The sequence below is a fragment of the Kryptolebias marmoratus genome, linkage group LG22 (assembly GCF_001649575.2).
Source record: "Kryptolebias marmoratus isolate JLee-2015 linkage group LG22, ASM164957v2, whole genome shotgun sequence".
Lineage (NCBI taxonomy): Eukaryota > Metazoa > Chordata > Actinopteri > Cyprinodontiformes > Rivulidae > Kryptolebias > Kryptolebias marmoratus.
In genome coordinates, this window is record NC_051451.1 from 2,189,574 (window position 1) to 2,205,420 (window position 15,847).

General features: G+C 38.5%; 1 long non-coding RNA gene across 1 annotated transcript; it reads right to left on the bottom strand.

Moving 5' to 3' along the window:
- Positions 1-14,659: 14,659 nt before the first annotated feature.
- On the bottom strand, positions 14,660-15,255 carry LOC119616658. The gene is made up of 3 exons (XR_005232623.1): positions 15,109-15,255; positions 14,837-15,026; positions 14,660-14,744 (listed from the first exon to the last, which is right to left on the bottom strand). It is a non-coding gene; the product is annotated as an uncharacterized LOC119616658 (long non-coding RNA).
- Between the last annotated feature and the right edge of the window lie 592 nt (positions 15,256-15,847).

Genomic DNA, 15,847 nt, shown 5'->3' on the forward strand with positions numbered 1-15,847 from the left:
ATGAGACTGGAAAGAAAGAGTGCTGTCGAGGATGACACCCAGACTCTTTACCTGAGGGGAGGGAGAAATGGAACGGTTATCAATGTCAATACTGAAGCTTTTGGTTTTAGCCAGGGTGGATTTTGTACCAATGAGAAGAACCTCTGTTTTGTCACTGTTAAGTTTAAGAAAATTTGAGGTGAACCAGGATTTTATGTCAGTCAAGCAGTCGGTAAGCGAGGATGGTGGGAGGTTGGAGGCGGGCTTACTGGAAACATAGAGCTGGGTGTCATCCGCATAACAGTGGAAATCAATCTTGCTGTTCAGTTCTACTCATTTGTGTCCATCTGTAATTAGCTGCCTCCACTCAGTGATCACACCTTTCAGTGGATTTAGTCTTTTCTGTTTCTCAGATCATTGTCAGGTCCAAGTGTTTCCAGCCCTGCTTTGTTCTGCGGTCTCATAATCCTAAGGCTGTGGGTTTGAGCCCAGGTTACATCAGGAAGGGCATCCGGCATAAAACAATTGCCAAATATTTTAGATGAGTTTGCTCGCTGAGGCAACCCCTGAAAAAGGGAACAGCAGAAAGAAAAACAACAACTCTCTAATGCCCCTTTTCCACCAGCTCTAAAGGTCCCGGCTCCACTTCACTTGGCTTGCTTTGTGCGCATTTCCTCAGGCATTTTTTCGAGGCCGGCCCTGCTTTGGTGGGCGGCGCAAGCTTAGCTCCTGTTCACTCATTGGTTGTGGGTGTGACCAGATGCAAGCATAAAGAGCGAAGGTAGGAATATAAGCAACAGCGTTAGCTCACCCTGCAACGTTGTCTGTCCCCCAGCTGAAGGCGCTGTAAAGCCTGAAATCTCCGGCGGATAACAGCTGTCCTACTCCGTGCAACAGTCGCAGCATCCAGAGCATTTCTTCCACTGCGCCTCTCTTCCTGAAGTCTCAGGAGAATCCCCATAAGTTTAAAAAAACAGCAACAACACAGGGCCAACTTTGTCCATAGCGCTTTCATTGTTGACACAACTTGTGCTAAGTTTGAGTAGCACAACCGAAAAAAAAGTGTTCACTCCTTGGAAGGCTGTTGCACAAAGCAGATTAATATGAATCATGGCTCCAACACGAGAGAGGTCAGTTGAAACAAAGAAGATTATGAAACTACTTCAAGAAAGTAAATCATCATAGAATGTTCCAAAAGGTATTGGTTGTTCTCAGTCAGTTGTGTCTAAAATCTGGACCAAGTACAAACAAAATGCGAAAGTTGTGAAAGGGAAGCATACTGATAGACCAAGGAACATAATAAGGCATCAAGATCGAAAATTTAAAGCAAAACGTCTTGAAAACAGAAAATGCACAATAAAATAAATAAGAAACAAGTGGGCAGAAACTGGAGTCAATGTTTGTGACAAAACTGTACGAAATCACCAAAAAGAAATGGGATTTACATCCAGAAAAGTCAATTAACACCCAAACAGACATTTATGAAGATGACTGACTAAAGAAAATATAAATTTCCACAGTCATTGATGTTTTAACCTGTATGTCAGGTAAAAACACGGAGGAGATGACATTTATCTTCAATAAATTTTGGACACTTTTCTTATTCCATCAGTTGAAAGGATGATTGGCAATGATAACTTTACTTTTCAAGTTGATAATGCATCTCACCATAGGACAAAGCCATTCCTTCCATTTAAGAAAGACATAATGTCAATGGAATGTCCTGCAAACCGTTTGGATCTCTATCCGGTTGAAAATCTCTGGTGAAAATTAAAGAAAATGGTCAATGACAAGACTCCAACCTGCAAATCTGATCTGGCAACAGCAAAAAAGACAGCTGGAGCCAAATTGATGAAGATTACTGTATGTCAGTAGTTATGTTCATGCCTTAGAAAATTCAAGCTCTTATAAAAACTAGAGGTGGTGCAACAAAATACTAATGATGCAGTATTTTTCTCATGATTCTATATTTTTTTTCCTCTATATGATCTGAAAAAAGCAATTGTGACTGACTATAACAATTATATTTTTACTGTTTTTACTGTTTTTAATGCCAGAAGGTTGGAACTTTGAAAAATAATAGTTTTGTAGCATGTTTGTGATTTGTTTTTAAAACAAAATTAAACAATTCAAAGAACATTCTGGTGATTTCATAGTTTTTGTGAGGGGCTGTAAAATGATCTGGTCTTCCACCACAACTTATTCCACCATGTTACTATTTATAAACAAAAACAAAGCAAAATGGAAAACAGCTATGCATAAAAAACTCAGACCACTCTTACTGTTTTCACAGGATTTAGGAGGTTCAGTATCAGCCAGGAGCTGCTGATCAAATGTATTGATTACCTGGTGATTATCAGTGGGATCACCACTTGAAAAGCAGGAGTTTTGCCAGTTTGCTGCTCTGGAGCGTCCAGGTGTAGCCACAGGTGGACCTTCAAAAAGCTGAGCAGAAACCAGTGTTTGCAAACCTCAATGGACTAAAGCAACTTTGGAAAGAAGAGTGGGTCGAAGTTGCTCCCCAAGCCTGTGAGATACTGATAAAGTCGTACAGAAAACCACGACTAAGAGTTCTTGCTGCTGAAGGAGGTTCTCCAAGCTGCTGTTTTTCACTCATTTTGTTTTTGTTTAATAAATAATGACACAGTGGAGTGTGTTGTGTGTTTTTGTTCACTTGTGGTTAGATTTGAATCATTTCCAAACCTGATGAAAAAAAACAAATCAAGTTTGTTTCATTCAAGTGTTGCTTGGAGACAGAGTAAACTTTATGTTCTAATTACAACTTTTTAACTGTAATGAGGGATTAAAGATAATCTTATTATAGATAACTTTTTATTATAATATGTTATTAGTATGAACATTTCTGACTTAAATTAAACACAAATTTTTCTGGGAAAATATACTGATGACAAGAACAAACACATAAAACTATAGACTGTTGGAGCCGCTTAAATAACAATTTTAGCCCTTGCAGTTTAAATTATTTCTAAATTATGCTAAATAGTTTCCTATTTTAAGTGCATTTTTTGTCATCTTTTTTCTTAGATAAAGTTAAATACATGGTAGCGAGAACAATAAGGCCTAAACAAATTTCATAGCAAACTGCACAACGTCAAAAAGACGCAGCATGACTGAGGCTTGTGCATGCTTAAATAATAGTACTTCACTCCTCAAAGCTTTAACTTTAAATACAAGACAGAAGCTGTTTGCTAAATTAGATTAGATAAAGACAAATTAGTGAAACTAATCTTTCTGATAATATTTAGACAAAAGAAATTGTTGCGTGACAAATAGGATAAATGCATGAGTGTCACATGAGATGTGTGAGAGTTGGCAACTCTGATTAAGACCTACAGTGTGAACAAAGTCACTGATGTGGTAAAAATAAAAATGTCCTCCTTTTATTGAGTTTCAATACTGGTTCCTGACAGTGCAACTTGTTGCTTCAGTGAAACAGGACAGTGTGTTTTGGGGTTTTTATTGAGTCAGTGTTTTCCATTTGAAAGCATCTTCATCTCTTTTAATCATTTTATTGTGTTTTGTTTACTCTGCCACATGACTTTATTTCACACCTGGAGATTTTCCTAAAGGTGTACAATTATACTCAATTACTTAGGATAAAAAAAAACAGTGACAGTGATGTCACCAACATTTGGCTTTGGTTACATTGTGCCTCCAGAAAGATTCCCAAGTGTTGGCTAAATGTGGGTCATTGATCATTTTGGGATGGCACCCCAAAACCAAAAGCCATAACAGACATTCTGGAGCTTTATTATGTTGTTGTCATATATAGGCTATTTGAAAAATACTGCAATATAGATGTTACAGAATCCCTTTCTGTGACAAAGCGAGACTTGGCAGGATTCAGAACAGGCACACACTGACAAAGTTTTAAGATGTTTACTGTCAACGGACCAAGAGCAGGATCAAAGTCTCTAGGCTGGACACTCATGTGACCGCTAGGAAGCGGGACCAGAACAGGTAAGTCCTCCGTGAACCGATGTTCGGATCCAAACAGGGACGTCAAAAAGGGGCTGAGGCGAGATGGAGAGTCCGAGTCCAGAAAGGGGGTCGATACCAGTAAATCTGAAAGCAGAAGCCAAATCCAGAAGGGGAGAATCCAAGAGGCAAAGTCCAGAGAGGCGTAGCGAGGTCGAGTACCGGGAAGCAGAGTCCAACAAGGTGTCCAGAAAGGGACAGGCAAGAGACGTGGGTCGTGAGACAGGCAAGGGTCGTGATCAGGCAAAGACATGGAAAGAATGCTGGACATCTACTGGCTGTGAGGCTTTCAATAATCTGGCAGTGAGAGACTGGGAGCTGTGAGTATTTATGCATGGCAAAACAGGTGAAGCAGATGACTGTGATTGTGTGGGCATGGTAACATGGGCGTGGCTTGGAACTGGGATGAGTGGAAAGTTACTTGGCTGTGGCATGACTAGAGGCAAGAGGCGTGGCAGGAACAGATGAAGCTGTGACATTCTGATATAGTATCACACTGGACTGCGACTCCCTCATGAACAGCATTCATGAAGGAGTCTCCTGTCTTGTAATGTTCACGGTCATTCTCAATTTTCTTACATGAGCCACAGAAGCATACAGAGTCCAGTTACTTGATGAACAAAATGTGTTCAAAAAAATGTCTCCAAGCACCTAAATTACGTTGTGGGCACCTCCAACTCATCTCAAGACTACTACAGCTGTATTTTGCCACCTGCACAAACAACAGTCTAAAACCCACACTGATGATACAGTAATAATTATTGAAAATCTGGCCCAAATCTACTCATCTTCATTTTAAAAGTGTGTTTGTAAAATAGATTAAATAATAAATGTGGGGGCGGCTACCGAAGCTGTAATAAAGTAAGCTGAGGTGAGCAACAAAACAATGTGCACAGCCAAGAGTACAGTTGTGCAAGCTGTGCACATACAAATATGATAATGATGAAGGATACTTTATTGATCCTTTGCAGGAAATTAGAAGCTGCTCAGAATTTTTCATGTCAAGTTTGTTTCATTCAAGTGTTGCTTTGTGAGGAAAGTTTATGATCAAATTACAACTTTTTTCATCATGAGGGGTTAAAAATGTTTCTATTGTAGATTACCTTATCTATACCTTTAAGTAGACTTACAACCAGTAATAAATTATTGATATTTTTGATAAAATCTATCCAATGGTTTATAAAATATTTAGCTAACAGAGATTATTCATATAAAACAGACTGGCCAAGGGGGCCAGAGGGGGGCCAGCATATTAGGAGCATTAGGAGGCCATTGCTCCCACTAGCTCCCTCTTTGTAGCACCCGTTTTTTCATGGTGTAATAACCTCCATCCTAAACAATAATTGTCTGATTACGAGGATCTGGTAGAGAAAAACAAGTTGAAACATTCTGAAAATGTACAGAAATCTGTCTGAAAACGATTCTTAGTTTTCTTCACTCCAGGTTTAGCTGTTTTTGGTAAATCTTCTTCACACACTTATTAAACTCTACAGCTACTCATGTGGAGCGGCCACCTCACCTGAGTCATTACTGCCACCATTTTATTCATTTTATTCATGGAGTTGTCATACAGTTTGTTCACGCCTGAGTGGGACTCTGGTGCCCTGTGGGCCACAACAGGAGTTTGTGGCCTAAGTGATTCTTTCCAAGAGGTGAGGAAAATGTGAAGATAAGGAATGGGTGCTGGAGTTGTGGAGGGATTCTGAGGCTACACAACTTAGTGCAAAAAATATGCCAGCACGCAGAGATGTAAATGAAAGGAAGTGGAAGGATTTCGTAAAGCTCAGCCTGTTGTCAGTAAAAGAAAAATGCACTTTTAGGTAATGTTTGTATTATTATTGTCTACCATCAGGTATTTTCTGTGAAGGCAGAGAATAATATATTTGTTTGTGTCTTTGTGTGTTTGTTCATTTGTCTGTACTGATAGCAAAATATTGTATGAAACACTAGAAGAATTTTATTGAAACTTTCAAAAAGTCATCATTTGAAGTACATTGGCAACTGATTGACTTTTGCATTAAACCCTATTCAAGATAACCTTTAGTTACAAATATTTTCCTAATACAATTACATTGAAATATGTTCAAATCCTTCAAAAACATTGTTTCTTTTGAAATCTGCTTCAGCATATTTGGTCTATATTTGAATTGACCTGTCTTTACTACTTTTTAGCTTGCCTTTTACTATTTTTAGCTTTTCTTTTGCTGCTTTTAGCTAGTTATTTGCTACTTTTGCTTCTGTTAGCCATTTGTTATTTTAAGCTAGAGTTTTAAGAGTCATTCTCAACATTACTTCAAGCAATGCTAGGCCTGTACTTTTATTCTGTGCCAATAGAACACCCAGCCCACCTAATTTCAGATTCAGAAAAACATCCATCTCCCTGATTTTTGCATGACATAGTTAAGAAGGAGCACACAAGGCTGTCAGCCAGTTAAATGGAAGTTACGGCTGAGTCCAGATCCTGTGGAGGTGTGCTGAGCTGTGCAATGGAAGCCAATCGGTTTGAGGAGAGGTGACAGAAAAGAACAACACATTCCCACATCGTTTCTCTCTCGACTTCCTACACTCAAAGCGACACAATGTTTCTTTCAGTCTTCAATTGGCTCCCATTACCAACCCCCTGACAATGAAAACACTGGCTGTCTGCTACAATAAATCACCCTCAGTTTGTGTGGTGGGATCCCTGCTCCTGCAAGAGCTGCGTACAGAAATAGACTGCCGACTCAGTAAGAGTCAACACAAAGTTAGAGCACAGTAAAAATGTCTATTAAATGTGTGAAAAGAGTAGAGTGGAGAAAAGACAGAAGGTTATTTAAGGAATACAGTGAAAAGGGGAACTTTTCATATTAAAATCTACTGTTCCCTAAATGTTTGGGATGCAATTTCAAACTTTTTCCATGTTTGTATTTCATTAGAATCAGCATAAAGACAAGATTTGTGTCCACTTTATAATAATGTTGTTGGTTCATCAACAAAAGTGAATCATAAACAGAGCTTTATTGGTTTTTGAAAGAGCACATTTTTACTCTTGATGTAACCAACAGGAATCCATTGAAGAGGGCAACGACAGTTCAGGTGAGCTGCCCAGATAGATGTGGCAGTTCAGGTGAGCTGCCCAAGGCCCACCAAGGTAGACACGTCAATACAGGTGGGAGGTTGGGGGTGCAAAGAGGCATTGATCTCTGTCTAAAGATGCATTGACCTCTAAAGATAGAGGTTTCTGGATCTCAAAGACTGGAACCTGCAGAATCAGGCTGATTATGACAACAAGCACTAGGTCTGGTGACGAGGTACATGGCAGGACTCTCTTGGGCTTGTAATTGGGTTCTGGCATTGTAGAGGTGACCAATTGGACCCCCTCGGTCTAAGACACAAGATCAGGTGTTGGAAAGGCATCCTCACACTCAGACACAGAATCAAGCATCGGAGAAGCATCCTCAGGACCCTCTCAGAACTGGGAAAAGGATCAGACAGGTGAGATACATCTTCCTTGGCCCCCTCAGGCTCCGGACTGCAATCAGAGAGGTTAGAAGTGTCCTCCAGCATCCCCCTCAGATTTAAGAACAGGATCAGACAGGCTAGAAGCATTTTCCAAGACCACCTCTGACTCTGGAACAGGACCAGACAGGAGAGAGGAGAGGGAACAGGTCAAAGTGGACCTAGAAGATTTCAACTCCTAATTAACGTTCATTTAAACTTTTTTTTTCAGTCAGCCTCTGTCTTGTACTTTGGCTCTATTTTTTTATAATAGTATGAATTGGTTAAGGCAACCCAGTTGTGCAGGCTGTTAAAAAAAAAATAATAATAATATATTTTATTTGTATAGTGCTTTTTTAAGTACTCAAAGACACTTTACAGCAGTACAAAAATGTAAAATCAAACAATGCAAAACAACAGACAAAAACACACAAAAAGGGCAAATTTAAACATTAAAAGCAATTTTAAACAGGTGGGTTTTGAGTTCTTTCTTAAAAGTGGGAGGATGTGATGAGGAGGATCGTGATGGATGTGCTCAGTGACAGGGAGCCCAAAAAGGTTCTGCAGGACAAAGGTGATATGTTCATGGGAACAGCTGTGGGTGTGAAGGCAGCAGAGTTTTGGATGTATTGCAGTTTGTTGAGAGTTTTGGATGGTATACTGTACAGAATGCTATCGCAATAGTCAATTCTGGATGTGACAAATTCATTGATTACGATTTCAGCAGTGGAAAAGGTGAGTGATGGGCGGAGTCATGCTATGTTTTTGATATGGAAGAATGCAGTTCAAGTTATCTGTTTGATTTATATATATTAGTTCATTTTAGATTATCTCAGTTCATGTTTTAGATAAGTTTAGTTTTACTTTTTATGTCCTAGTTTCCTAGCTTGGTTTTTCTCTGTTTATTTTACTTTTGCTCATTTATTGTATTATGTTTTCATAATGTAAAGCACTTTGAACTACCTTGTTGCTGCAAAGTGCTATGTAAATAAATTTGACTTGACTTGATGTGTGATTCAAATGAAAGAAGGAAATCAAGAAGAATACCAAGATTACCAATAAGTGGGGATGGAGTGAGAGATGTTGTCAAAGTTGAGGCAGAAGTTTTGAGGGGACTTGGTAACACTTTTTGGACCAATGAGGAGTGTGTCACTTTTGTCAGTGTTTAATTTGAGAAAATGGTGCTTCATCTATGTTTTTATGTCAGTTAAGCAATGGGTGAGGGTGGAGTGGATATTGGGGTTTATGGATGTAGTAGAAATGTAAATCTGTATGTCATCAGCATAGCAGTGGAAATGGAGGCCATGACAACCGATGACATTACCAAGGTTACCAAAGTTCTGCTCCATCCATGTTCTCACATCCCTGAAGCATTTAAGTAGCCTATGCACAGACTGGTATCCACAGGATTTTAACAGAAGGTAGACCTGGATGTCATCTGCATCTGCAAAGTGGGGCCTAATATGGCACCTTGAGGTACCCCGTATTGAAGAGGAGCAACAAAGGAAAAAAGCTGTCCCAACTGGACAGAAAAACCTTTCTGTCCCATAGATAACATCCCGACTCCTAAGGGTGTTGATAAATGATCTGCAATAATTTCAATGATCTTGGCTGTTCACTCTCCAGCTTAAGATTGCTGCATGCCTGCTCCTTCTGTGGCGGCGCCCACGCAAGGTATTCCTGCTCCGACAATCCTACTTCCATGGCATATTGACTAAGAAGTCAAGTCAAGTCAAATTTATTTATACAGCACTTTTCAGCAACAAGGTAATACAAAGTGCTTTACAACATTTTACACAAAAATACAGAGTCAAAACACACACAACAATATCTATAATATGTGCTAAGATAATCTAAATGGAATCATGAAACTAAACATATCTAAAACATGAGAAACTAAACATACCTATTATGAAAGCCCACATATCAATACAAAGTCAAAACTAAACATATCTAAAACATGAGGGATAATCTAAATGAAATCTGCAGAAATCATGCAGTTAATTCGCAGACTTACTCTGGTCTCTGCCTAACATCAGTTCCTGCTTCAAGCAGCTCAAATCCCATAAACTCAGAGTTTGCTCCATCCTCATACAAGCACAGTTCTTCCATTCATCCATGCTATCCGTTATCTCTATCCACAGCTATAACATTCTGATCTCCACTCACTGGAGAAGTAAAACTGATCAGTTTCTCTTGTCCAATTCATCTCTTCTGCCTTAACTCCTTCCTCAGCCCGGATGAACTAATCTCTAACTATGTTCAGTCCACGCTTTCAGCAAACGCTTCACCTCAGGATCCACTCTTCATCACCGAGTCAGGAAATCAAGTCAAACGATTCTGGTTCAACAAACATCTCTGGTAAATCCCTTTGAAGTCGGGCACCTCTCACAAACATTATTCCACCTATTCTTTTGCATAGGAGCTGCTTCTACAGCATCCAGCCAGGGTATCTCAGACCAGACCATTTAAGCTTTAGGTCGCTGGTCTTCCCAGGCGAACCATTCCTACATCCGCAATAACCTTAGTGATTTACTCCATGTTCACTCTCACCTCTATTCAATTTAATTCAGAACCTTTTGGGGGTTCTATTCGACATGGGAAATAAAGGAACTAAGTTTCTTGAAGACTATACACCCATGCTGAGTCTTCATCTCTCTAGCCCTCCAGAATTCTCCCCAGATGACCAAGCCAAGCCCCTTTTATCCCTTCATCCCTTCACCCCTTTCCTGTAATACATCTTTATTCTTATATCTTTGTGGTGTGGTCCTTGCTAGTGAAAAAGGAGTTGTTCCTTTCCACTGTCTCCAATGTGCTGCTCAAAATGGGAGATTGTGTCAAAGTGAAGATTTGTTGCAATATGGTTTCCTTAGACAGATAATGTACTGAACATGAATGCATCAATATTGGATTTGAATCTGGATGTTTTGAACTGAATGGATTTATGATTAGAAGTTGTTTTTTTTTTATTTGGATATTGCCCTGCAATGACTTAGGTTGTGAATTGGTGGTACAGTATATAAATAAACTGAATGCAATTGAATGATAAAAATGTTAATATTAACAATAAAATAACTAGTATTCCTAAAAGGAATGCACATTGCCCACCACACCTTCATGCCAGAGTTTTAAACAATAAGCATTGTATAATGAATCTCATTGGACAAACTCAATGACATTTTGTTGTAGCTGGAATGTTTAACATGTTCAAACAAATTTGGGGACAAATTTTCATTGTGGGTGTTCACCTTGAGTACAACCCGCACCTTTTTCCATTTTGTTGCTGCTGTCTCCAAGCTAGCTCAAGAGTGAGAGAGCTGAGAGAAAACATGTCAGAAAAAAAGAAAGAAAAGCAATTGATCCAAACCTGCCTGTCTTTATTTCTAAAGTGTAAATAAATCATGATTGTGATGGCAGCTTCAAAGGTGGAAACAAAGCAACTCTATGTGGGCATTGATGGAGGTGGGCAACAAAATGATGTGCACAGCCTAGAATGCAGTTTTGCAAATCAAACACACAAAATAAACGGATTTATTTAAAAGAGAAAAAATGTCTGCAAAACGCTGCTGCCTGAATCACATTTAATTTTCTCTTGTCTAAGACATGATGCATGACAAATACATCTGATCCGGAATGTGTTCTGGAAAATCTGAATGCAGTTCTTGGTAATGAGTTAGTTGCAATTTGTGCCACTACAGGTTACTAGATACACACACTGAATCTTTTTGGATAAGTCAGTCAATTTTAATTATTGATAATTTTGTGAGTAGTAATAAGCTGAAACAAAAAGCAAAACAACTTTTAGTTGCAATAACTTAAATGTGATATTTTCCTGTTTTTTGTACTTTTGTCTGACAACCCAAACAAGCTGTCATAAAAAGAAAAACTGCTATAATAGGTGCAAAAACTATCAAGCTCATAATGTCTGGAGAATACCACAATGATAGCACAATTCACAGCAGAAAATCAAACTTTTTGTTTTTACAAAAGTACAGTGATCACACTTTGCCCAGAGACAGCAGAAAAACTGAGACAAATGGTTTTACACACATTTAATGGCTTCCTAAATTAGTTTTGCAACAGAGCAGAATGATCTCCACGTTAAGGGTCACATTTCTGTCCTCTCAAATGATGTAAGTTCTCTCCTATGTGTGGTTTCCACTATTGGGACGAGTAAATATCCAACTCTTAAGCCTCTATGGTGTTTATTTGCTGTGTGGAGCTGCACAGGTAGTGTAAGGTTGTTTTATCTGAGCTTGTTTGCTGAAAGCAGCAGCCTGTTCCCGCTGGAAACGAGCTTTATGGGAGCACTGAAGCTGAACCATGTACAGTTGAGTTGAATTTAAACAGCAAGCTCAAAAGGGCTGAAAAGGCCTTAAGAGCTGCAATGAAGCACAGATTTCCCGTTAATATAACACTTTCTTCTGATTTATGGTTAATATAACATTTATTTAGGATTATTAGAGGTTGAATTTTCCCACAGTAGGTGTTGATACTGTACTTTCCATCATTTGACCTCCTGTTCGAAGTAAACGGACACTGTCCTTGTTACCGAAGGCGTGACAAGATTGTGTGCATCTACCTAAAGTGGCTTGCTGCCTTTGTCCCTCAGCACTCAGACTTCCTGATTGCTGTTATTTGGTCAGCCTTGGCACCCACTCGCTGCAATTTACAAGAGGCTGTGCATGTATGTGAGGAGAGGCGAAGAAGCAGAGGAAGACTGAGTGCAAAGAGAGGAGGAGGAAGAGTGTTGGCAATTTGGAGTAAAGCAAAGTGTGTCTCCTAATGTGTCTTTGCACATGTGTGTAGACAGTTCAAGTAGCAATTTGGAGAAAGCGAGAGTGTGTTTGTGTGTGTCGACAGCTCCAACAGCTTTTCGAGCGGCTACTTTGATGTCTGACCCACTTTGGTTGTTGCTGAGTATAAAGCTATTTATTTAGGTTTTTTTTTGTCTGTGTGTGTGTAGCTATTTATCTGGCAGTGGACTGGCAGAGTTTTGCAGTGTGTGCTGTTGGACCCCTCGGTATCTCCTGGTAGAGACAGCAGAATATCTCACGCTTCGTCTCTTCCTCCTTACCATTTTTTTCTCTCTCTCTGGCCTCGTCACACCACATTCCACTTAATGTAATGTGCTACCGTCTTCTTGCCTCATATTACTCTGTTCTTCCATCTTCCTCGTGCCATTAACTCTCTCTGGTACAGTGTTAGTTGTGGCTCTCCACTCTGATTGGTTGAATCGTTGCAAAGCACCAGATAATTTTCCCCGTCCTGCTAGACTTTACAATTAGATTGGTTGTAACCAGAAATAAACAAACCTGTCAGAACTTATTTTCTGCATTGCTGGAAATAGAATCTAAAAGCGGAGTTGAGCTTGAACAGCAAGCGCTGAATCGATTCCTGCCTGCTTGAACTGTTTGCAGCGTCTCATTCTCACAGTCTCCTTCCACCTTTTCCACTGTAAAAAATGATTTAACTATAAACCTTTAAAGGCCGATTCAGCATCCCCACTATTGTTTTCCTGATCATACTTTCTTCTGTATGCTTTTTCAAACTACTCCCACATACTTTGTGCTACTTTGGCCATTCATACATCAAAATGTGAGCATAATTGGGAATAGTGTGCTATGACTTTTAGTATTTGTAACTTTTACACTTTTTTTAAATAATTAAGTTTATGTACAAAAGAAATTCCCATAGAAATACAATAAAGGAATACATTGCACTTCTCTTTTTTGTCTTCTTATGCTACCTTTAGTTTTTTGGCTTGTGTTTTTCTTTGCTAATTTTAATATTTTAGCTTCAGTTTGTCTAATTTTAGATTTTAGCTTTTTTCTGTTTGTTTTACCTTTCACATTTTATTCCTTAACAAATTTCAGCAAAGTCATTCAGACTGCCTTTAGCACAAAATGCTAATTTTCTATAGAAAAGGATTTTTTAAATATTAGTTAACCATGTGACAAATCTACTTCCTTAATAAATCGTGGTGTTTTGGAAAGTATGTAATTTCTAACCAATTTCATTTAGATTTGTTGCAACCCAGTTCGCTAAGATAAAAAAAAATAATGTAAAAGCTATCTAATACTAAGCCAGATTTATTAGTCATTCCATAATGGAAACAAAATTCACTATAACAACACATTTTACTCCAAAGGACTGTAAATCAAGGTTGTATTTGGTACTTGCAGTTGTAACATCAACCTCCTTTCATGAAAATGTTGTGACAAAAATAATCTTTCTAAATTAGAAAATGAAACCCTTTTATCTGTGTTGGTCAAAATAACATAGATATGATGTAATAACAGGAAATCTCGCATAATCTGTTAGCTTTTAATGTATTTGATGGGGATGACCCTCAGTTACTATCACACCAAAGTTAGGTCAGTACTTAAAACTGACTGAGTTATAGCTATTTTCAGTTGGCTATGGGAGCCATTTTGAATTATGTTGAAGCTAAAAGGTAATCTGCTGTAGGTGTACATTCAGTTTCATTAAAATCCATCCAGCATTTGGAATATTTTGGAAACAAACAAGGTACACACACAGAGACCCATACAAAAACATTATCTTCTTCTATATATGATATAATGTGGTGTAGTTGTATGCTTAAGCTGCTGTTGTTTGTGTACCTCAGTTTTATGGTCATGGTTTTGGTGTAAATTATTTAGGCAAATGTCAAGTGTGAGTGAAATAAAAACATGAAGAAGTCACATTATACTGTTTTCCCCCCAATCTGAACTGTAAGCATACAAAAACTTTACAGACCATGTATACAGAACCTGAAACTTATCTTTCTTTAGCTAAGAAAATATTGACAAACTAAAAAAAAACCTGATGTTTTGTTTTCAAATAATTTCACTTCAACTTGATTCAAAATGAAAGGCAACACAGAAAATACTAAATGAATAAGGTGTTGAACACTCACTTTGTTTTTTTAATGATAGATTTTTAAACAAGGATGATTCTTTCATTTTCTCTGTTTACCTGACTAATTGAGTAAATTATACACCGATAACAACATGTAACCGTATATAACTATAAAAAGGTCATGTTTAATGTAATACGTTTTAAATATTCTCCTTTTTAATAACAGTTGGTTTATGGTATCTGCAATAAATATAGTTGTTTAACTCTGCAGTAATTAAAGTGCCACAGATTGGTATTGTCTGTGTCAGGATTCGAGACTTTCTCGGTGAGCAGTTCGGGGTCAGACAGACACGGGAGACCAAAGTTACGAGAAGTGAATTTATTTACAGTGAGCTAATCGTGTGAGAATGATCGGGAGCCAGGACCTGAAAGCAGAGAGCGTAATGAGACGGAAGTTCCTCCAGAGGTAAACAGGTAGGTATAAACGTTTGTGCCTTTTCAGGTAAAAGGTCCTTACGGTGAGAGAGGCAGCACACAGCACGGAGGTAGGACGAAGAGATGAGTACTTCCTGGTTTCTCCAGGGGCAACAGGTAGGTTCCTTTCCAGGCAGGCAGACAGGTTCAGGCAGAGCAGGTATGTCGTTTTGGCTTCACAGCGGGTTCTCCAACAAATCAGACCAGACTGGATCTTCAACAGGTAGGTAATCCTGAGAAAGTGCACAACACAAATGGAACACTTAGAAAAGTCTTCACAGACACAAGAAGTTTTACTAAGGCTTGGCACTTTACCACGAAGGCAAAAACAATGCTCCAGCGCTGGTCTGGTTCCCACTGCAGCCTTAAGTACACAGGTGCCTGACGAGCCTGATCCGCTGCAGGTGTGGAGGGCGTGGAGAAGATGCTGCCAATCAATGGCCAGAAACGGCCCCACCAGGAAGTAACAGCACAAAAATCCCAAATCCTCACAGTCTGCCAATTTGCTTCTCATCTAATAATAACAAAAGTATATTCAAGGTTAATTTTTATCAGTCATTTATGACTCACAAACTCTTTTTAAATATGTACTGTACAGAACATTTTCTGATAAATGACTAAAGTAACTTGAATGATTGAACTATAAAAAAACTTGAATTAAAAAACCAGAAAACATATTTTACATAATTTAGAAAGTTGATTGACAGCTGATTGTTTTATCTGCTACTTTTTAAAACACAATTTGTTTTTAAAACATACTAAACAGAAAATTAAAGTCTTAAAGTCTTCACAGCTGCGCACGTGTCTGTCCACCTTTCATTCAAAAACATCCAGAAGTTTGCAAAATAAAAATAAAACTACCACAGAGGGTAGTGTCTGTGTAGAAATGCACTTATAGTGGGCCGAAAGTCATAAATGAGTGAGATTTCTTCTATGAGTGCTTTAAAAAATTTTTTAACAAACTGTATTGACATTCTCTGGTTTTGTGCAGACATTTATATAGTTCTACTCAGTAAAAAAGCCGTTCTATTATGATAGCCCAAGGTTTTGGAGC